Source organism: Ursus arctos, unplaced genomic scaffold (genome assembly GCF_023065955.2).
Source record: "Ursus arctos isolate Adak ecotype North America unplaced genomic scaffold, UrsArc2.0 scaffold_30, whole genome shotgun sequence".
Lineage (NCBI taxonomy): Eukaryota > Metazoa > Chordata > Mammalia > Carnivora > Ursidae > Ursus > Ursus arctos.
In genome coordinates, this window is record NW_026622986.1 from 31,351,731 (window position 1) to 31,375,313 (window position 23,583).

Consider the following 23,583-nt stretch of genomic DNA (forward strand, 5'->3'; position numbering starts at 1 on the left):
AAAGAATAAATAGTTAGAAATAATTGATAGTCCTTGTCAGACTAAGGGCACAGGAGGTAAAAGAAGATAGAGAAGACCTAAAAATATATTCTATTAATTATATATATGTAATATTAGATATGTTATTAATATATTAATATAGTTAATAGTAAGTATATTAGATAATATATTAATATATTATGTGAAGATAATATATTAATATTAAATTAATAACATATTAGTACCATATTACTAATATAATAGTAATAGTATATAGTAATAGTATATAGTAATAGTAATATAATTAGTAACATATTACTAATATATTATTAACTTATTATGGTAGAACTAAATATATCAAACTCTGTATCCTGAAACAGAGATTCATCTTTTCAAGTGTCCTTGCAACAAACATTCACGGTTGGCCATATTTTAGGCCACAGGCAAAGTCCTCATATAGCCCAATAAGTAGAGCCATATGGATAATATTGTATGATCACAATTCAATAAAACTAGAAATTAATGACTAAACAGAAAATAAAATATTCCTACTCCCTGGAAATTTTTAAAGGCTTACATAACATTTGGATTAAAAAGAAAAACCAAAAAAATAGAAAATTCCTTCAAGAGTATGAAAGTGAAAATGACACATCAGAACCCATGGGATTTAGCTACATATTCCTAAGATCATGATTTTAAATGATCATATTAATTAAAGAGTTAGAATAAATGAAACGAATTAAGCACCCACGCAAGAAGATAGTAATCAAACAAAATATAACTTTGAAAAGCCGGAGGATGTAATGAATAGAGATAAAAGCCTAAAATGATGGTGTATGAAACAGAAAAATATAGAATTAAAAAATAAATCCAGGAGCTGATTGTTCAAAAGTAAATAGGTAAGCTGTTAGCTAAACAAGAAAACAAGAAGAAAATACAAATATACAAGGTATTTTTTATTTTTATTTACTATTTTTTTAAAGATTTTATTTATTTATTTATTTGACAGAGAGAGACAGCAAGAGAGGGAACACAAGCAAGGGAAGTGTGAGAGGGAGAAGCAGGCTTCCCACCGAGCAGGGAGCCTGATGTGGGGCTCGATCCCAGGACCCTGGGATCATAACCTGAGCCGAAGGCAGATGCTTAACGGCTGAGCCACCCAGGCGCCCCCAAAGTATATTTTTAATCAAGGCGAGTTGCTCCAGACACAGAGGAAAGTAAAGTTATATTAAGAGAAGACTTTGTTGAGTTTTATCAAGTCAGAAAATCTGGATCAAGGAGTTAATTTGGAGGACAGTATAATTTCTTAAAATGGGCCTTAGACAAGTTATAAAATTTAAATAGACCAACTATCACAAGAGAAATAGGGAAGAAGAGCAAAGTCCTACTGTCCAAAATAGCAGCAAGTCCACAGGGGAATTTTACCAAACCCTTAGGGCCAGTGAATCCTGATGTGCTGTTCCAGGGGATAGAAAATGGAGGAAGGCTTCAAATTTATTGTATGAGCCAGCACAGTAGTGATACCTAGTAAATATACCCCAAAGAAAACTATAAGCCATTCTCACTTACGACTGTCAAGGCAAAAATCCTAATAAAATATAGTATGGCATTAGGACAGAGATCCTGAGTCCTAGGGTAAGGTCATCCCCAGAGCTGTGGCAATCAGCCCTCAGTGAGAAGGGGAACATTCTGGCAATAAGACAAACATACTCAGGGATGGAGTCCTCACTCAACTGCAGTTTTGAAGGAACCAGTCCTGGCTTGGGACAGTTTGTTTCCAGGGTTGGCTTGGAGACCCAGGTTTGTGGGGGTCAGCTCCATTTTAGATTTGAGGATTTCCAAAGCTGGGGAGTCATTTCTCCTCCAGATTGTTGGCTCAAATGTAATCAGGCTTAGCTTCAAGGTCACACATAGACCTGATTCTCAGGTTCACACTCAGCTGTGGAATCTGAAGACTTTTCCAAAGGCATTGCTGCTTCTAGGAGCCTGTGGTCAACCAGGTAGTATTTCAGCCTAGCAGAAGGGAAAGGGGGTAGGAAAAATGGACCAGACATATTGAAGACTGCTAGAGGTAGGCAACATAACTAGGAAGAAATTGTCAGTCAGGGCACGAACCAAGGATGTGTACAACTCTAGGGAACACGCCCTTCCCAGAGGCAGGAAGATGTGCAGTGGTTGGGAGGCAGTCAGACTGAATTCTCAGTGGAAGGAACTTTGGTTTAGACACACAGGCAATGACTCAACCCAGCAGGAGATTAAGATCTCATTGGAGAGAGACAAGGTAGATCTGGGGCTGTGTCTCCACCCAGTCTGTGGTGGGAGGTGGGTAGACCAGATTGTAGGAGACAGCACTCCTCCCTGGGGGGTGGGGGTGCAGAGACCTGGTGAACAGATGAAAAAGATGTGAACAGATTTATTTGTCCAAAACCCAAGCTGGGTCCATGATGGTCTCTGTGCACCTGTCAGCACAGCCAGCCAGCCAGGTTCCTTCTTCTTATTGTCTTCTTCTTTTCTTATTTGCCAGTCTGTTATTTATTTGAATGCAACTACAGGACCATGAAGCTACCTGTGAATAAGCAAGCTGTGTGATGTCTCAGTCTGTGCTCATGTCAGAAGAGGCAAGGGAGCTCTACGGGATCTCTTTTACAAGGGCATCAGGCTATTCATGGGGTGTCCAACTCTCATGACCTCCTCACATCCCAAAGGCCCCACCTCCAAATACTGTCACTGGGGATTAGGATTCAACATATGAATTTCAGGAGGACACAAGCCCTCGGTCTATAGCACCTGGTATTTTGCAGGCTATGTTAGAAGGAGCAAACCCTGTAGAAATCATTTGAATATCACTGAAATCATATTGAGTGCTCAAAGTAAAACCTGAGCCAGACCATGAGCAGAGAATGGGAATGACCTGGACTGGGAATAAGGGCCTGGAAATAAGAAAGCACATCTTCCCATTCCACATCCTACAAAACCGGCACCAAGCAAGGATCCACAACACCCAAGAGAGGCAGATTTCTACAAGGACACAGAACCAACTACGGTTCACCAACTCTTTTGATTTTTTGACAAGTACTGAATCCATGATCCAGAATCCGGCTTCCTGTTTACTTCTATAACTGGCATTCTACTTACTTTGCTACACCTTAATCCTCATGTAACTTGGTGGAGCATTACATTCATCAGATAGTCCCCATAAAGATTGAGAAAGGAGCAATGAGAGTGTGTCAGTCAGCCCAGGCTGCTATAACAATATCACAGACTCGGTGGCTTGAACAGCAGATGTTGATTTTTTGGTCACAATTCCAGAGGCTGGAAGTCTAAGATCAAAGTGCTGGCAGGTTTAGTTCTTGGTAAAAGGGCCCACTTCTTGGCATGTAGGCGGCTGCCATCTTGCTGTACGATGGAGAGAAAGCAAGCTCTGGTCTCCTTCTCTTCATACAAGCATACTCATCCCATCTTGGGCACCCCATCCTCATGACCTAATCTAAATCTAATTGCCTTCCAAAGACCCCACCTCCTAATACCATCACACTGGGGGTTAGGGCTTCAACATCTGCATTTAGGGACACATAAACGCATAGTCTATAACAGAGAGTGAGGAAAGAACCACACTTCTCAGGGGCTCTGAAAACTTCTAGATGCTGCCTTTTCAGGACAGTGAGGGGGAAGGAGAAAGCATGGGCTGGTTCAGCTGCTGTCTGTGTCCTCGAGTGTGGTGTGGGCCAGATGTGGGAGCTGAAGTCCCATGGAGGTTTCCAGTAGGGAGTCAGGGCCAAGAGCATCCCGGTAGTGAGAAAAGACATGATTTTAGCCTGTTCTCTCACAGGAACCACGGAGTGGGTGGGGAGTGGCATCCATACTAGAGTCTGAGAAACTTTCCACCGCAATCACTGTAGAAAATACTGCAAGATGCCCTTCAAAGGAAGATATGCTAATGATCTACATTATTTTTTTGTTCAAAGTTTCTAGAGTCAGGTCCACTGGCCTTTTGTTACCTCACACATAAACCGGGCAGGGAAGGGAGGGACTGGCTTTTATTTGGGTAACACTTTTAACAATTCTGTGTGGTTGTAGCACAGTGGACCCTGAACAGCTTGCGGTTTAGGGGTGCCAACCCCACCCTCACCCCGCACAAGTCAGAAATCCCCATATAACTCTTGACTCCCAGAAAACTTAACTTCTAATAGCCCACTATTGACTGGAAGCCTTACTGATCACATAAACAGTCAATTGACATATACTACTGTATTCTTCCAGTAAAATAAGCTAGAGAAAACAAAATGTTATTAAGAAAATCATAAAGGGAGCGCCTGACTGGCTCAGTTGGTAGAGCATGTGACTCCTAATCTCGGGGTCGTGAGTTCGAGCCCCATGTTGGGTGTAGAGATTACTTTTAATGAGTAAATAAATAAATAAAATCATAAAGAATAGAAAATACATCTACAGTACTGTACCGTATTTAACAGAAAAAAAATCCCCGTGTGAGTGGACCTATGTTGTTCGAGGTCAGGGGCATTATTCCTTCTCCAGATGACCATTCATGACGTGAAATGACTTTGTCACGGGCACAGTTAGCACGTGGCACAGCCAGCAGGGGAACACACACACAGCGAATGCAGTGAGTGCTCTGTCTCAGCAGCACCAAGAGAGAAAGGAGGCTTGGGCTAAGCTTTCACACCAACTTAAAATGTGGTTCCTGGACAAGGAGAGGGGAGTCGTTGATGAAATACGATATGTTCATTGAACATTTAAGAAAGACAATGACCCTACGGAGTGCCTCTGATACCCTCTGGCTCTCTACCAAGCTCTGAGCGGGGAAGGGCCCTGGAAACAAAGACAGAGTCTGGGCTGGGTCTCTCCACCCCCAGTCAAAGCACGGGTGGGTGTGCAAAACCCTGAGTCTGAGGTGCGGAGGCCTCAGGACCCTCTAAGTGGAATCTGGTGTCTACCAAGCCTCCCTAATTGGCCGGGGCATCTGGCTTTCTTCTGTGTACTACCACTCCTCTCCTTCCCTCTGGTTGGAGCTCTGTGCATTTCCCAATCGTGACAACACACATTTACAGACAACATTTTGTCTTATAGACCACAGACGTGATCGCCTCCATTGTTTGAGAGTTTTCTAGTTTACCTCCAGGAGGAAATCTTTCCCTCATTGCCGAGTGTATTAGAAACTTCATTCTTCCTTCCACTTCCTGTCAAAGGTAACTTATATGACCTTTATTTTACAAACTGAGAATCCGAGGCTTCATGTGATGGAGGAGTATAGCCAGGGCCATGCAACGAGCAAGCAGGAGAAATAAATTGTGGAGATTCAGAAGAGGGACAAGATAAGAGACTTGTCTTGGGGTGGAAGGCAGGGGCAGGGGGGACAGTCCAGGCTGAAGAGCAGTACGCAGCAGGTAGGAGGGCAGGAGGGCAGAAAGCAGGTGGTAGAGTTCATCAAAAACTAGAGATTAGCAGGGCAGATGTTCTAGAAAGACAGGAGATGACGGAGATGCTTGGGCTAGTTGGAAACGCAGTACACAGGAGAACAGAGATGGGGGAGGGCTGGGAGGTGACGAAACAAGGGGCTGGGTGCACTGGAAGGAAACAAGTTGGTAAATTGACAGTTTGATCAAAATTATAATTTGATCAAAAATAATAATTCCCAGGGGCACCTGGGTGGTGCAGTCGGTTAAGTGCCCCACTTTTGGTTTCCGCTCAGGTCGTGATCTCAGGGTTGTGAGGTGGAGCCCCGCATAGGGCTCCGCGATCAGCAGGGAGTCCACTTGAAGATTCTCTCCCTCTACCCCTCCCCTGACTCGAGTGTGTGCACACTCTCTTTCTCTCTCTCAAAAAAATTAAAATAATAATAATCTCCAGAGACTGGGTGCGTACTGATACTTTCGGTCTACCACAGAGGATGACTTCTGTTGACATTTACATACCTCTAAGGAGTTTTGTCCATTTTGTAGAAACTTTTTTGATTTTTTTCCCCTACATTTTTTCTCAAGTCATTCTCTACAGCTGTTTCTGCTCTGCAAAGTTTATAACAGTGAAAATCTAGAAACAAACTACACAGTCAATAATAAAGACTCAGTAAAATTCAATTATGTTGGGTGACAATTTATATGGAAGGATCCCATTTTTGTTTTAAAAATAAGTAAACATATACAGAGAAAGCATCCAAGGGTTATTTGCCAATCTAAGTTTCTCCAGATAGGTGGGATCACAGCAGCTCTTTATTTATATTTTTTTGCTTGTTTGTATATTTTCCCATAAAAGAGTTTACAGGTTTGTAGAATTTTCTGAATTAAAAAACATTTTTTTAAAAACTTTTTATTTATTTAAGAGTGAAAGAGCACAGGGGGAGGAGCAGAGGGAGAGAGACAAGCGGACTCCACACTGAGCGATGTGGGGCTCAATCTCAGGACCCTGAGATCATGACCTGAGCTGAAACCAACAGTCAGACTCTTGACGGACTGAGCCACCAGGTGCCCCTTAAAAAGCAATTTTAAATTTATTTTCTACCAACTGATGTCTGTTTTGCTTGTTTGACAGATTTTCCATAAGTCTTTGTGTTGATTAGTTGAAAACTAACCCTTTCCATAAGAAATTTACTTTTTAAAAAACATAATTTTTGTGCATGTTTTATGACTTAAATGTGGATATTTTTTAGATGCTGAGTTTACATATGCATTCACCTAAAACAGTCAATAAAACTATGAACTGTCAAAAAAAAAAAAAAACTATGAACTGTCAGGGTGCCTAGGTGGCTCAGTAGTTAATCTTTCCACTCTTGATTTTGGCTCAGGTCATGATCTCAGGGTCGTGGGATCAAGCCCCACTTTGAGCTCTGTGCTCAGCATGGAGTCTGCTTGTCACTCTCCTCCTCTCCCCCACATCTCTAAAATAAAATAAAATCTTAAAAACAACAAGAACAACAAGTACAAACTGTCTTTATCACTTTTCAACACTGAGTTTCCTACTCTTCAAGGAGCCAGAACAAAAGCTTGATCTGTGAGCAAATGACTCGGTGGGGGTCTGTTATCTTTTCCATCATGTCGTTTGGTGCTATCCCCACAGTGCGTGGGCAGAAGCAAGCCTTGCTCCAGAACTTTGATCATGAGTACAGCTTTGAGTGACAACCTTAATGTGGTCCTCAGTGTGTGATTGGGTCATCAAAACCAGATCAATGGCTTACGTGGCAGGATCGGGAAATGAGTTTATCTGTGATCAGAGGGTTTCGAGGGATTAGTAACCCTTTTAAGTTATGCTCTTCCTCTGTGGAGAAAAGCAGTGCAGAGAGCAGTGATGACAGCCCAGCATGGAGGTAAGACATCCATAGAACCGTAGAGAGCCAGTGCTGATCTATGCTGGGAATTTTAAGGTAAATCGTCTCTCTTTGATCTTGAAATACCCCTTGAGACAGGTGTTATTATGAACCTCTCAAAGAGGTCAAGTAATGTGCTTAAGTTACAGTTAGTAACTGGCTGGACTGTGATGAGAGCCCAGGTCTGTATGAGTCTGGTGAAGGTTAGCATGCTTTTTATTACAGTAAGCGGCCTCCCGACCAGAAGGTAATTTAACTAAGAGCAGGACAGTGATGCTACAGCAGATATGCCTCCGGTACTCTACAGTTTATGTTACTCTACAGTTTCGTCTCCACGTTCCATTGGAACTCTCCCGTTCCTCCTGCTCTGGTAGATGATGCCGCTTATCGAGCACTTTCTGTGTAGCCGCCCCTGGGCTGAGTGATTTGCATATATCATCTAAATTTATTCTTCAAAAGAGCCCTAGAAGGTGGCTATCATCAGCCCCATTTACAGATGAAGAAATGGCAGCGAAGAGAAATTATTTGCCCATGGTTCTAAATATAGGAACCCAGAGCCCCGATTCCAAAACCTGTTCTATTAAACTCTATGCCTTACTCCACTAATCAAACATGCACAGAGATCAAGTTCACGGCCACATACCATGTCCATAGAGCGGAAAAGGCTTTTAAATCTGAAGTAATGTTTTCTTTCTAACATTGCAGGAGGACTTAAAAACTCTTGGATGCCTCCTTAGGTTTCATGGAGTTCCATCTTGGAATTCCTGAGCCCAGTTTCTTAGAAACTCATGCAAGATCAGTATTGTGGTTCAGAAACTAGGAGCTTTGTCTAACTTTGAATATCAAAGCCAAGGCTGAACCAACCCTCCAGTTTTAAAAGGGAAAGGTACGGTTTGTACTGCTCGTTTATCTTCTCAGATGTCTACCTAAAGCCACAGATAGGACCAGACATAGAAGCGCAAACTCCATCTTTACAAAGAATGCACCTCTGATTCTGGACTCTGGGGAAGGGCTACCAGATGCAGGGGAAGAAAAACAGCACAGGATAAAGCTCCCGACGGTCCAACATCTCAGGTACCAAAAGAACACAGCTCTCCAGAGTAAGCGGCTTACACCTAGGAGCAACACCGATATTCCTTTGTTTGAACAGGTAGAAATGAAACACAAGAATAGCCGGGGAAGTGGGGTGGCCGAGGAAAAGCACTTTTGCAGGAAGCTGTCTGTACCTGAGGCAGGGTGGAGGGAAGAAACCGCAGCTGTGAGTATCCTTGCAGCTGCTGACTGCGAGAAATAAAGGCTGAAAGAAAAGAACAGACTCCAGCACGTACTCTCCACGCCTCAGAAGTTCTGCTACTCTGGACCATGACCCCAGCATACTCCCTAACCCAGCCCCCTGCAAAGGTCTAGTTTAAAAAGGACTTAACTCACCAAAATTTCGACAAAAATGGAAAATGTTCCCAGCACAGATCAATACCAAGTCATACCAAGAAAAAAAGGAAGAAAATAAAATTATCTGAGAAAAATATTCCACCGTCACAGATGAATCCTGGGACCCAACATATTACCGTGAAGTTTTTACAGGTAATGAAGCGTTGGCCTCTGTCAATAGAAATTCAAAGCAGAGATATCAGGGAAGATAGGATGGGGAAACTAGAGGTGAAACCTAGGCTGCTTGTACTCAGGAAATTAGTGCAAAGGTTTCAGTGGAAATGGGACATCTGATAATAGACCCAGCTGAAAACACGGCAAGGCTGAGAAAAGTTAGCAACCCTAAATGGACGTGAGCAGAGCTGTAATTTTAGGGCACTGTCTAGGTGCACGGGAAGGGTACACCAGGGGAAGGAAGGCACTAGCGATGGGAGGTGGCAGGCGTTTCAGAAGTTCAAGGAAACAGGAGCTATAAGAACAATGAGATTGTGTCTAAGTCCATTTGAGTTACTAGCACAAAATACCATAGACTGCATGCCTTATAAAGAATAGGAATTTATTTCTCACAGTTCTGGAGGTTTGTAAGTCCAAGATCAAGGTGCTGGCAGAATCGGTGTCTGAGGGGGCCCCACTTCCTGGTTCACTGACGGCCATCTTCTCTCTGGGTCCTCACATGGCAGAAGGGGCGGGGAAGGTCTCTGGGGTCTTCTTTATAAGGACAATCCCATTCATGAGCGCTCCACCCTCATGACCCAGTCACCTCCCAAAGGCTCCACCTCCTAATATCATCACCTTTGGGGTTAGGATTCCAACATACGAATTTAGGGGTATGGAAGATACAAACATCCACATCATAACAAATGGCTATTCCTAGGTTCCACTGATTTTTTACAAAGAACAAATAAAAGCCTGTGGGCATTTAATAAGGAACTGAAAGCCAAGTCTGAAAGCCAGAGAAATTCCCACGTAGCTTTCAAAGGGGCTTTCCTGAGTAAGTGAAAGGGAGGAGAACACTGAAAACTCTGCTCAGCCAGCATTTCCCCTTGTTTTAAGACAATACGAAGACCTTTTCTCCACAGCACAGAATCGTTTCCCTATGGCCCCCCCTAGACGTTAGACTTTAACTAGGGTTGAGCAGCAGCATAAATCCAGCCAGGGACTTTTTTTCCCCCAAGGGATGTCATAGTCTAGCAGCCATCTCCATAAGTCTTTTTTTTTTTTATGATATGTTAGTCACCATACAGTATATCCTTAGTGTTTGATGTAGTGTTCCATGATTCATTGCTTGTGTATAACACCCAGTGCTCCATGCAATACGCACCCTCCTTAATACCCTTCACTGGGCTAGCCCATCCCCCACCCCCCTCCCCTCTGAAGCCCTGTTTGTTTCCTGGAGTCCATAGTCTCTCGTGGTCCATTTCCCCCTCTCCTCCCCACCACTTCGTTTTTCCCTTCCTTTTCCTAATGTCCTCCCTGCTATTCCTTCTGTTCCACAAGTGAGTGAAACCACATGACAGTTGTCTTTCTCTGCTTGACTTATTTCACCAGGTCAGTCTTGGACGGCTGCCTGTCCATCCATCCTGCTCCTAATTGTGCTCATTGCATGGCTTCATCCCATCCTCCTCTTGCCCCTTGTCTTCTGGTGAGTGAGAGCTGGCACCTGGCCTCTGTTAAAAGGGCCCCATTGCTATGAGGAACCTAGCCAGGCATCTGGCAACGGTACTACTCAGTTTGTAAACATCAGAAGAAATGAAGGGTGATTGACCAGGTGGCTGAGGGAAGTCATCCTCATAAAACCGCATCATCCCTTGCCCAATTTCCAGACCTGAGCCAGTTATCAGACACAGGACCCATCAACAGACAGGGAGGCTCATTCCCCAGGAAGAAGAGGACACCTCTGCAAGTCCTTCACCCAGGGGACCTGTGGCCCTTTACGTAGGCAACTGTACTAGGGAAAGAGAAATAACAAAAAAAAAATTTTTTTGAGGATTATTATTGACACGGATACCTAGAGACCTGAAGGGTTATTGCGCCCCCTTGTGCAAGTTGGGGTATGAGAAGAGATAATAAAGAGTCCTGACCAAAGTCCACCTACATGGACCCACCCAGTGACCCATTTTCCCAGTTTCTGAATGTGCAGTTGAGATTGATGTCCTTGAGAACTGGCATAGTCCCCACCTTGGTTCCTCGGCCCTTGCATGAGGGCTATTATCGTGGGAAAGGTGGAAAAAAGTTTTTGAAGCTCTGTGCTCCTGGATCAAGATAGAAAACAATAGAATGCCCCAGGGAGTGGGAAGGATGGCAAAGATGAGTGCCATGCTTAAGGATCTAAAGCAGGAGTTGGTAAGCATTTTAGGCTTTGCAGGTCCCAATGGTCTCTATCTAGCACAACCATTTGTCTTTGCTGTAGTAGCAAAAAGCAACCACGGAAAATATGTCAATGAAATAACATTTCTGAGTTTGAATAAAACTTTACTTACAGACACTGAAATTTGAGTTTCATATAATTTCCATGTGTCATAAAATATTCTTCTTTTGATTTTGTCCCAGCCATTTAAATATGTAAAAACCACTCTTAGCTTGCAGGCTGTATAAAACAGGAGTAGGTCAGATTTGGCCCATGGGCCAAAATTTGTGGACCTGTGATCTAAATGATGCTGGGTGGTAGTGGTCATCATATTTCTACTAAATTCACCAGTCTGACCTTGGAAAACATCATACAGATCCTGAAAAATAATAGTAGACTACCGTAAAGTCAAGCACATAGAAGCCCCTGTTGCAGCTACCAGAATAAGTATGGTATTTTTGCCAGAGCAGATTAAGACGGCCTCAGGTACACAGCAGGTGGCATTATGATTTGGCCAATGAGTTCTTTTCCATTTTAATCAGGACTGGTTATAAGAGACAACAATCTACATTTATGGTTTTGCTCGAGGGCCATGTTTACTCTCCTGCTCTCTGTTATAATTCTCCAGAAGAGATCTGGATGGCTGAGACATCCTACTGAACATCCCATGCATATTATTATTATTGTTATTATTATTATTATTATGTTCAGTTAGCCAATATACTTTGCTAATCAGGCAGATGAGCAAGAAATAGCTAGCCTTTTCAGATTGGCCTCTTTCACTTAGTAACATGCATTTAAATGTTCCTCCATGTCTTTTCATGGCTTGTTAGCTCATTTCTTTTTAGTGCTGAATAATATTCCATCATCTGGATGGACCACAGTTTGTTCATCCATTCACCTACTGGTGGACATTTTGGTTTCTTCTAAGTTTTGGTGATTATGAATAAAGCTGCTATAAAATATTTTGTATGCAGGTTTTTGTGTGTACGTAGCTGTTCAACCCTTTTGGATAAATACCAAGGAGTGTGATTGCTGGTTTAGATGACAAGAGCATATTTACTTTTGTAAGTGTGAGTTTTGGCTGGTTATGTCTTTCAAGGAAATGGGCGTAAAATTTGTGGACATAGAGTTGTTCACAGTATTCCTTTATTATCCTTTTATTGTTCATGTCGGTAGTGATGTCCTCTTTCATTTCTGATATTGAATTTTTCGTCTTCTCTCTTTTTTTCTTAGCCTGGTTGATTGATTTTATTGATCTTTTCAAAGAACCAGCTTTTGGTTTCACTGATTTCCTGTTTTCAACTTCATTGATAGCTGCTCTAATTCTTATTATTTTTCCTTCTGCTTATGTTAGCCTTAAGTTGCTCTTCTTTCTTGAGGTTCCTTAGGTGGAAACTTACATGGCTGATTTTAGCTCTTTCTTCTTTTCTAATATATTCACTCGATGTTGTAAATTTCCCTCGAAGCACTGCTTTCTTTGCATCCCACCAATTTTCATAAGTTGTGTTTTCATTCTTACTTGGTCCACAATATATTTTGAAATTTTTCCTTTCAACTATGTGCTGTTTAGAAGTGTGTGGTTTAATATCCACATATTTCGGGGAATTTTCAGTTATCTTTCTGTTACTGATTTCTAGCTTAATTCCATTGTGGTATAAAAGCAGCATTGTATGATTTCTATTTTTTTTTCTTAAGATGTATTTTATGGCCTATAACATGATCTGTCTTGGTGAATGGTTCATGTGAGCTTGAGAAAAATATGTATTCTGCTCTTGTTGAATGACATGGTCTATAAATCCATTACATCCCGTTGATTGAAGGTGTGGTTAAGTTCAGCTAGGCCCTCGCTGATTTTCTGCCTGCTGAATCTGTCCGTTTCTGAGAGAGGGATGTTGATGTCTGTAACTGTGATAGCGGTTTCATCTATAAACCTCACAGTTGTATTAGTTTTTGGCTCACATAGTTTTGATGCTGCTATTAGGGGTGTACACGTTAAGAACTGTTACATCTTCTTGGAGAATTGACCTCTTTATTATCATGTAATGCCCTTCTTTATCCTGATAACTTTCCTTGCTTTGGAGTCGGCTCTGTCTGAAATTAATACAGCTACTCCTGGTTTCTTTCGATTAGTGTGAGCATGGTGTATTTTTCTCCATCCATTTACTTCTACTCTGTATGTGTCCTTATATTTAAAGTGGGCTTCTTATAGACAATATAAAGTTGGAAGACTTTTTATCTAATTTTTAAAACTTCGAAGACAGAGGTGTTGGAAATATTTAGGAAGTAATAGAAGACAGCTGGGTACTCTCACTTTTGAGTGCTCCTGGTGGGCAGGCAATGAATCTTTAAATCGCTCCTGATGCTATTAAAACGGCCACTACTGCTATTGCCATTTTAAGACAATATGCCTACATTCCAACTACCCAGGATTTCATCATCATCAGTAGTAACTTATTGGCACTGTCTATATGATTCACCTCTGGGCTGACTACGGAGAGGGAACTGGCAAGTGGCTTTGAGGTACACAAAGGGGACTATGGGATAGAGGAGGCCCAGGGGCATCACGTGGGTCACAGGTGGTTATGTCACAACACACATGCAATACACCAAAATATACCCCAGACAGACTTCCAGGAAGGTGGACTAGCTGTGCTTTCATTAATTTTCTGTCAAAAGAATAGCCATATATCGGTCAGTCAAAGTGAAGTTCTAAAGATAACTATAGTCTAATTTAGGGAACTGGTGCATGCCGGGATCTTTGAAACTCATTACTGGGCACATTCCTCAACATGGGTAAAGATCCACCAGTGTGTTGACACCACTGTTTCAGATCATAACCTAGATGACCTTAAGACCTCTTCTACTTCTGAGGACCTACTTCTCATTTCCTTTTAAGGGACAGGGGCAAGGGTCTAAAAGACAGGCATTTGGAACCTAGGAGGACAAAGGCAAGGCCAACCAGTGGCCAAGTTATCTCGAGATGACTCCTACAGTACCATTTGTAGCCACCCTCATCCACAAAGAAAGCATGTCTGTTGGATGCATAAAGCACTCTCTCCTTGGGTAACGAGGTCTTGTTCTGTGGGCTCCCTTTAGGAAACTCTAGAGGCAATCTTCCTTCTGTTAGCACATTCTTCCAACAGTCAACCAAAATTTATCAGATTTAACTTTTTAAAAAATACATTCAAGTGACCTCTGCTTAGCTTTACAGCCACATTATCTTCATCAGACATGTGTTCCCAGATTTTCTCAGAGATTCATGGCAATCATTGCTGGTTTTACTTCTATGGGAGTTTGCATTCCCTTGTTAATTTTCATTTCAAAAGCTAATTTATTTCCAAGCTCTAGGGATTTGTGTACTGGCCATACACATACTATTTAGTATCTTATATAAAAATGTCTTTTGCAATAAAGATTTCAAGAAATCACCTCCGATCATTTCTTATATATTTAATTGCAAACTCAATGATAGATTATTGATTTTTTTCAGTGGTTTACTTATTATCCTATTTGAATGCAGGGTGCATTTCAAGTTCTTTTTCTAGTCTAATAACTCCAAATAATGATTTCCCCACAGTACACTCTCATATTCTAAAACGCACATTCTTAAACCAGAGGATTGTTTCCTAACAGTGAGCATGAAAATCAAGATGCAAAGTATGGAGGACACATACAAGTGTGGTTAGAAAAATGCTGAGAAAAGAAATAGAAAACAACAACAACAATAACGATGAAGATGGCCTTGGGGAAAATGAAAAACCTTTTCTTCTGTTTCCCCTACCTCCTACCCTCTGCTACATTTCAAGGTAAGGTGACAGCTCTGACTAAACACCAACTGTATCTTCCCCATCATATGAAAAGACCACAAGCATTAAAGAGGATGTCTTTATCAAAATATCTGTAATTGTGACCTTCAGAGAAACAGAACAAGAAGTACTAGTGAATTTCTTGTTTTTTTCATGGGTATCCCTCCTCCCTTCCTTTCATTTCTTTTATACCTAAGACTTCTTCCTGAAGTAAAAACATAGTTTCTATTACAAAAAATGTTGAAAAACAGAATTTAATTCGTGTCTGTCCATGATGGTTTCTCTCTTCTGTGATGGTTGGTTTTTCCTGTTCTAAGGAGAGACACTTTGTTTGCTGGACCTCAATACCAGAGGGGCAAAAAGCAAATCTGAAACATGTTTTTCAAACCTAATTTGGGTCATCCTCCTGTCAAAGTCCATAAAGTGACTCCTGCACACCTCTGTGCTTTCTTGTGTGAGAGAAAGGGATGAGACTGAACAGTTGTTACAGAGTCATACAGTTGTGGGGCTCAAATAAACTATAGGCCCCATCACCATATTCAGTGCTTAAATCTTTTCTGTTGTACTCACAATGTTGAGATTTCACGGTGCTAATTAATTTACGCTCGCTCCCCTCTGAGTTCTGAACCTGTTGAGAAATAAAAGGAGTGTGATTTTGTGACTTAGGATGAGAAATATATATTTGGTCTTCATCCCTGTTTCTGCCATAGAGCTCCTAAAACCCTTGGAATCTCCTAAGTGACACGAGTGATCTGCGTATTTTGTTAGGTGGATGAGATGATTTTCGGAAGGCTCCTACTGATGGAGACTCCCCCTGACTCTGGAGAGTGGAGAGGGGCTGCAGGTTGAATTCAATCACCAACAGCTGATGATTTAATAACTATGCCTACGTAATGAAACTTTCATTAAAACCCGGAAGGAAGGGGTTAAGAGAGCTCCCAGGTTGTGAACAGGTGGAGAGTCAGGGAGAGTGGCACGCTCAGAGAGCATGTTAGCTCCCACCCTTTCCCCATACCTCGCTCTATGCCTCTCTTCCATCTGGCTGTTTCTAAGTGTATATCCTTTTATAATAAATCAGTGATCCAGTAAGTAAAAATATTTCTCTGGGTTCTGTGAGCCACTCTAGCAAATTAAACAAACCCAAGAAAGTGGTCTTTGGAACCTGTGATCTATAGCCAATCAGTCAGAAGTATAGATAACAACCTAGACTTGCAATTGGCATTGTGAGTTGGAGGCGGTTGCTAGAACTTCCGATTTGTAGCCAGTTGGTCAGAAGTACAGGTAGCAGCCTGGGCTTGTGGCTGGTGTCTAAAGGAGGGGGGCAGTCTTGATGGACTGAACACTTAACCTGCAGGATCTGACACTATCTCTGGGTAGGCAGTATCAGAACTGCGTTGAATTGTAGGATACCCATCAGGGGTCTGAGAATTGCTTGTTGACGGGGAGACCACCCATCCCCATCCCCTCTACATTGGAATTGATGATCGGAACACATAGAAGAAGGAACACAGGGACCAAAATATTAGCTTTACTGAGGTAAAGCTAGGTTGCAGCGGGTGGTAGACCCAGGCACAGGCCTTGGGATGTACATGGGGAGGATTGGGAGTGTAAAACAGACAGAAATATAAAACATAAACAACGTCTACTAGACTCTTGACATTTCACCAATCAGGGAATCCTGTCCCTCTCCTGGGGAAAAGGCAGTGATGTGGGGAGGAAAGATAGCAATTTCTACCCAATACTTCCAGTAGCCAGAAACTCAGTCTCCAGAAACTGTCCATACCTGGACAGTACTGACTTCTACAAAAATTCCTATGTGCAACTAAAATCCATATTGCTGAAGCTTCTACTCTACAGCACCTGTTCTATTTGGGGGTCTTTTTTAGAATAAGACTAATTCCTCTTCCATGTAACAGCCCTTAAAAAGCTTTGAGACATACTTTTAGACAGTATCATAGCTCATCTTCTCTCAGTTGAGCATCTGTAGGTGTTCAAATGAAAACCCGTTGGTCTACTCACGCACTGCCTAGGTCTGCATATTTGATAACTTTATGGTAGCTATGTTTAAAAATCACCTTCATTTACAAGGGGCAAAAAATAGACCAAATGGGGGAAAAAACCCAAATATTTGTAAAGAAAACTTACTAAAAATAATAAACTATTACAAATGATGAAATAATAAAAATCTCTCACAAAAATCTAGGAATTGGACAGGTATGCCCATTCTTATCATTGTTGTTAAGTATTGTTTTGGAAAGCACTGACTAAGCAGTAAGATGGGAAAATGAAATAAAGGGTAAGAATCTTGGAAATAAGACAATAGTTTTAATCTACTGATGACATAATTATATTGCTAGTGAAACAGCCATGACTTCTTAAAGATTTGTGATGCTGTTTTGAAATTTTCTTTATTAGCTCTTGCTGGAATTCAGGAAATTTTACGGCATTAAGAGATGTTAGGTGCTATCTCACAATCTTTTCCTCTTAAAAATACAAAAAGCTATGTTCATGGACAAAAACAACAACAACAACGAAAACAAGAACTAGGCTCACTGTATTTTCTGTACTATTTACTGTTCATTACGAAGCTGTCTTGGCTCTACTTTCTCTTTCGAACTTCAGCTCAATTTGGATTTTAGCTTTATTACATTATTAAACAGACCTGTGGCTCATCTTATAATCACCATGGTTTTACCTTTCTGTCATGCATGTTTGAAATCTTAGTATTTCAGAATCCCATTTAAGTTATCTATTTTCCTCTCTCATTGGCATCATTATTTGCAACTATACTATCAGAAATTAAATGTTCTGGCTTTCCAACTTTTTCAGGCCATCTTTCCTCTGCAAGTGTTATGCCGCCTAATCCTGCCTGCCTTTTTATGAACTTCTGCAACATTCCTTTCTAAAGGTAAATGATCCCTCCTACATTGTTGGTGGGAATGCAAGTTGGTACAGCCACTCTGGAAAACAGTGTGGAGGTCCCTTAAAAAGTTAAAAATCGAGCTACCCTATGATCCAGCCATTGCACTACTGGGTATTTACCCCAAAGATACAGACGTAGTGAAGAGAAGGGCCATATGCACCCCAATGTTCATAGCATCATTGTCCACAACAACTAAATCGTGGAAGGAGCCAAGAAGTCCTTCAACAGATAACTGGATTAAGAAGATGTGGTCCATATATACAATGGAATATTACTCAGCTATCGAAAAGAACGATTTCTCAACATTTGTTGCAACATGGACGGCATTGGAGGAGATAATGCTAAGTGAAATAAGTCAAGCAGAGAAAGACAATTATCATATGGTTTCACTCATTTATGGAACATAAGAAGTAGGAAGATCGGTAGGAGAAGAAAGGGAAGAAGAAAGGGGGGGTAAACAGAAGGGGGAATGAAGCATGAGAGACTATGGACTCTGGGAAACAAACTGAGGGCTTCAGAGGGGAGGGGGGTGGGGGAATGGGATAGGCTGGTGATGGGTAGTAAGGAGGGCACGTATTGCATGGTGCACTGGGTGTTATATGCAACTAATGAATCATCGAACTTTACATCAAAAATAAAATTAAATTAAATTAAATTAAAAAAATAAAGGTAAATGCATGTGTCTGGTGGCTTCCAGCTTTCCCTTTATAGGTATCACAAATTCTAAGAAAATAAATAGAAATATGGCTATCCCCCCACCCCAAATTCCTGCTACTTTACCATTACTCATTTTTTTTCTTCTTTATTAGAATAATGTAGAGCAAAGATTCTCTAAGTGTAGTTCCCAGGCCCATGCAAATTCTCCAGTCCAAGTTCTCCAGGTGTTTTCCACACCTAGGGGACTAGGAGCTCTGGAGATGGGGTCCATCAAACTGTGTTGTAACAAGCCCTCCAGGTGATTCTGATGCATTCTAAAGTTTGTGAATTGCTGACACAAAGGACAATAATTTATCTCTATATTGAACATTTTTTTGAGTTGTGAAAGCTCTAAAAGATATTCCTTATCAGAATGTACCTAACCTCTGTGTTCTGCAATTTATGTTAGGAATGTGGTTTTCTTAAATTTTCTTTTGAAGATTTCCTGGCTGATTTTGTTTTCAGGGTGATAAATGTTCATGCAGATCTCTACCCTTTTGACATGCTACAATAGTCCTCATCTCCCCAGAAGTCTGCTTCTTTGAATCAGGCATGCTCTTTCAATGTTACATCCTTTTTTTTTTTTTTTAAGAGTTTATTTATTTATTTTACAGATAGAGAGCGCACACAAACAGGGGGAGTGGCAGGCAAAGGGAGAGGGAAAAGCAGGTTCCCCACTGAGCAGGGAGGCAGACACGGGGCTCGATCCCAGGACTCTGGGATCATGACCCAAGGTGAAGGCAGATGCTTAACCGACTGAGCCACCCAGGTGCCCCTCAATGTTATATTCTAATCATAAGTACTTATCAGTTGGTCGTCAACAGCTGCTTCAGCATTCTTCACCAAGTGAACCAACCATGCTAGATTTTCAAATAGTCCTGCTGTGCCCAGGGTTTTGTGATGGCATTTTGGGCCCTTGGGCCCATGGCGGAGGGGTGAGGGGATTAGGGAAAGACCTAGCGGGAGCACTTGGAGTCCCCCACCCCCACTTTAATTGAAGTGCCTCTGCATTGGTCAGTTTTAACATGGGGTTAACACATTTAATAAATTTGTTTTAAAAAGAGAGGAAAGTTTTTATGCCTTAAAAAATATTTGACAGCAACTGGATTAAGTAAGTAGAATACAAGTCTGTCTAGAAATGCATAGGTAGGGTCCAGAGATGGGACAAATACCAAACGTCTGAAGCGACGACACCTGTCTAGTCATTACGATCATTATCAATCAGAAGACAATCTCATTGCCGTTCTTGACGTTCATTGCAGTTCATGGAGAACTGCAGAGCAAAATGGCTGTTATTAGACTCATCCTTGGCCCTCTACTTCCCACTCCATCATCCCAATGAGTTAATTCCCATAAACATTTATGCCAATAATTTATTTATACCAATTAGCATTTATTGAACAGTGACCACCACCCTCAAGTTAATCCCTAGTCCCTGCAACTTAAGAAAGGGGCTCCAGACTTTTCTTTGCTTTCCATGCACACGATGCAACCAGCGTCCTTTCACTTCTTTCTAACTTCCCTGTGCAAGAGTGTCAGAGCCTGGAAGCAGGTTACATGTATGAATGCCTCTTTTATTCAACAAAAGTAGAAGGTCTTACACTTCATATTGATGTGTTGGAGTGAGGAAGAAGTGTGCATAAACGAACAGGTGAACAAGTAATACAAAACAGGAAACAAAGCATCACAGTAGGTTTTTGATGTATGTATAAATATATTATTTTGCAGCAGTTTGAATTCTCATCTATGTTTTTATCATGCTTATTCAGTTAGTTTTAAGTTTTCTCTGCTCAAAATAATCGACTGCAAGGAATATAGTCTTAGAGAAGTATGCTTTAAGACAGAAGGAAGCCAAGTTGAGATTATAAAATTGCAGTAAAAATTCACCAAATGGAGACTCAAGAGTTGAAAACACCACATATTCTAATTATTTCTTTCTTTCCATTCATATTCTTCCTTTTACATTTCTGGGTTATCCTTATTCTCTTTTGTGTGCCTACTCAGCCTAGACTCACTGTCTTGAGAACTGTGCCCCTAACACACACACACACACACACACACACACACACACACACACACACACACAAATGGGTTCCTCTAGCCATAAGCATTTCATGTGGCCATGGTCCTTTGGCACAGTTCTTGGACCAGGAATGGATCTCTGCCTTAAGGAAATTCAATTCATTGGTTATGTATGGCCAGTCAGATGCTCTCTTGAGGATGTGAATTGATGGACAAGAAGACTGAGTGCTCATGAGTAGTCATCTAATGCTGGCCTATTAGACTGACAGTTCATACTTTCCTACAAAGCCACAAAACCTACCTTGGCCAACAAATTCTTGAGACCTAGTTCAGCTTTCCTTGGATTCTGTGATATATCCCATATCCTTCCATAAATACCCACTCTCAGTTCTCCCTCTCTCCTCTTTCTGCTTACTTTGAGTGGATTTCTGTTAAATGCAACGAAATATTCCTTAAGACACTCTATCTTTGAGAAGGTTTATTTATTAGCCCCTACTGTTACTCTGAAACATCAAACCATAAGCCTCCCCTACTTCCAAACTCTTTTTTAAAAAGATTTATTTATTTATTTTAGAGGGAGAGAGAGAGGGAGAAAGAGAGAGAGCATGCATGAGCAGGGCGAGGGGCAGAGGGAGAGGAAGAGGGAAAGAGAGAATCCACAAGCAGACTCCCCACTGAGCGTAGAGCCCCACACGGGGCTTAATCCCAGGACCCTGAGATCATAACCTGAGCAGAAACCGAGAGTCAGCCACTTAACCAAATGAACCACCCAGGTGCCCCCCCACCCTACTTGCAAACTTGTAATCTCAAATCTTAGTAACCATTTAAACCATGCTTCTCAATACAGGCTACAATTGAAAATTACTTGGAAATTTTATAAAACTTATCATGCCCCAGCCCACATCACACACTGATTGAGTCTGAAACTCCAAGTGCAGGTCCTTGATGTTAAAAATGATTTTAAGGTTCTCCAGATAATTCTAAGAACCAGCCAAGACTGCAAACCACTGGGATATGACAATAACCACCCATTCTGCCAATGTATCTAGTGAAGTTCATACTCACCATGAACTTGATCTGGCAGTGATGTCTACTCTAAGAAAATCAGATATAGAAAGATCATTTTAAAAAAAACAGATAAATTAACAAGTAATTCTTCTCTTTAAAAGGAGATTTCTCTTTCCAATATGGTATCTTTTACTGTTTTCTTAAATAACTGTTCCCTGTTGATTAAAAATATGTTTCAATTTATTCAGCAACCATTAAGAACGTGAAAGCCACAGACTGGGAAAAAATACTTGCAATATAGATAGATAGATAGATAGATAGATAGATAGATAGATAGATAGATAGATATCTGACAGAGAATTAATATAAAAAGATGCAGAATATACAAAGAAATCCTAATAATCGTTTTTTAAAAAAAGACAAAACACCCAACTTTGAAAAAACGGGAAAAAGACTTTAGAAACCTGACAAAAGATGATATCCAAATAGCCAATAAATATATGAAAATATCCCCCATACTATTATTTCATTAGGAAAATGCAAGTGAAAGCCACAAGGATATGTGAAGTAAGAAAATAGGGGCGCCTGGGTGGCACAGCGGTTGGGCGTCTGCCTTCGGCTCAGGGCGTGATCCCGGCGTTATGGGATCGAGCCCCACATCAGGCTCCTCTGCTATGAGCCTGCTTCTTCCTCTCCCACTCCCCCTGCTTGTGTTCCCTCTCTCGCTGGCTGTCTCTGTCTCTGTCGAATAAATAAATAAAATCTTTAAAAAAAAAAAAAAAAAGAAAATGACATACAAAAGAATGACGTAATTAGAACATGTGTTATTATTTTTTTATAATATTTTTTATTATGTTATGTTAGTCACCATACAGTACATCCCTAGTTTTTGATGTAAAGTTCGATGATTCATTAGTTGCGTATAACATCCAGTGCACCATGCAATACGTGCCCTCCTTACTACCCATCACCGGTCTATCCCATTCCCCCACCCCCTCCCCTCTGAAGCCCTCAGTTTGTTTCCCAGAGTCCATAGTCTCTCATGCTTCATTCCCCCTTCTGATTACCCCCCTTTCTTTATCCCTTTCTTCTCCTACCGATCTTCCTACTTCTTATGTTCCATAAATGAGTGAAACCATATGATAATTGTCTTTCTCTGCTTGACTTATTTCACTTAGCATTATCTCCTCCAGTCCTATCCATGTTGCAGCAAATGTTGAGAAATATTGACAATTATCACATGCAAATTAAATCCAGCAGAATATCTAAAATTAAAACAGACAGGGGGTGCCTGGGTGACTCAGTCAGTTGAAGGGCCGACTCTTGGTTTCAACTCAGGTCATGATCTCAGGGTGGTGAGATCGAGGCCTGTGTCCAGCTCTGCGCTCAGCGGGGAGTCTTCTTGAGGATTCTCTCCCTCTGCCCCTCCCCCCCCATCATGTGCTCTCTACCTCTTGCAAATAAATACATAAATCCTTAAAAATAAATAAATAAATAATTGAAAAAGACAGACAGTGATGCACGTTGGTGAGTATGTAGGCAACTACAACTAGTACCTATACGTCCATTGCTAGCATGAGTATAAAAGAGTCACTTTGGCCAAGTATTTGGCAGTTTCATATAAAGGTAACATACACCTACCCCATGACTTAATTACTCCACTTGCATGTACATACCCAAGATAATTGTGTGTGTATCCACAAAAAAGCTGTGTACAAAGGTGTTCTTAGGGGCTTTATTCATACTTCAATTTCATACAGTCAACATGCATCAACCAACGCCCCAGGCATTTGCTCCTACATATACCTGGAAGAACTGAGTGCATGTGTCTACAAAAAAAGAAAGAAAAAAGTATAACAATGTTCATAGGAGATTTACTCATAATAATAAAAAAACTGGAAATAACCCAAATGTTCATCAATAGAAGAGTGAATAAACATTTTAGTATATTTATATGATGGACTGCTACACAGTAATACAAAAAGAGAAAAACCTACTGACATAGGAATGACATGAATGAACTCAAAAACATTATGCTGAGTGAAAGAAGCCAATC

The 23,583-nt window shown here is 41.1% G+C and overlaps 1 non-coding gene across 1 annotated transcript; it reads left to right on the plus strand.

The window, feature by feature from the left end:
• Positions 1-4,290: 4,290 nt before the first annotated feature.
• On the plus strand, positions 4,291-4,363 carry TRNAR-CCU (transfer RNA arginine (anticodon CCU)). The gene has a single exon. It is a non-coding gene; the product is annotated as a tRNA-Arg (tRNA).
• Positions 4,364-23,583: the final 19,220 nt, after the last annotated feature.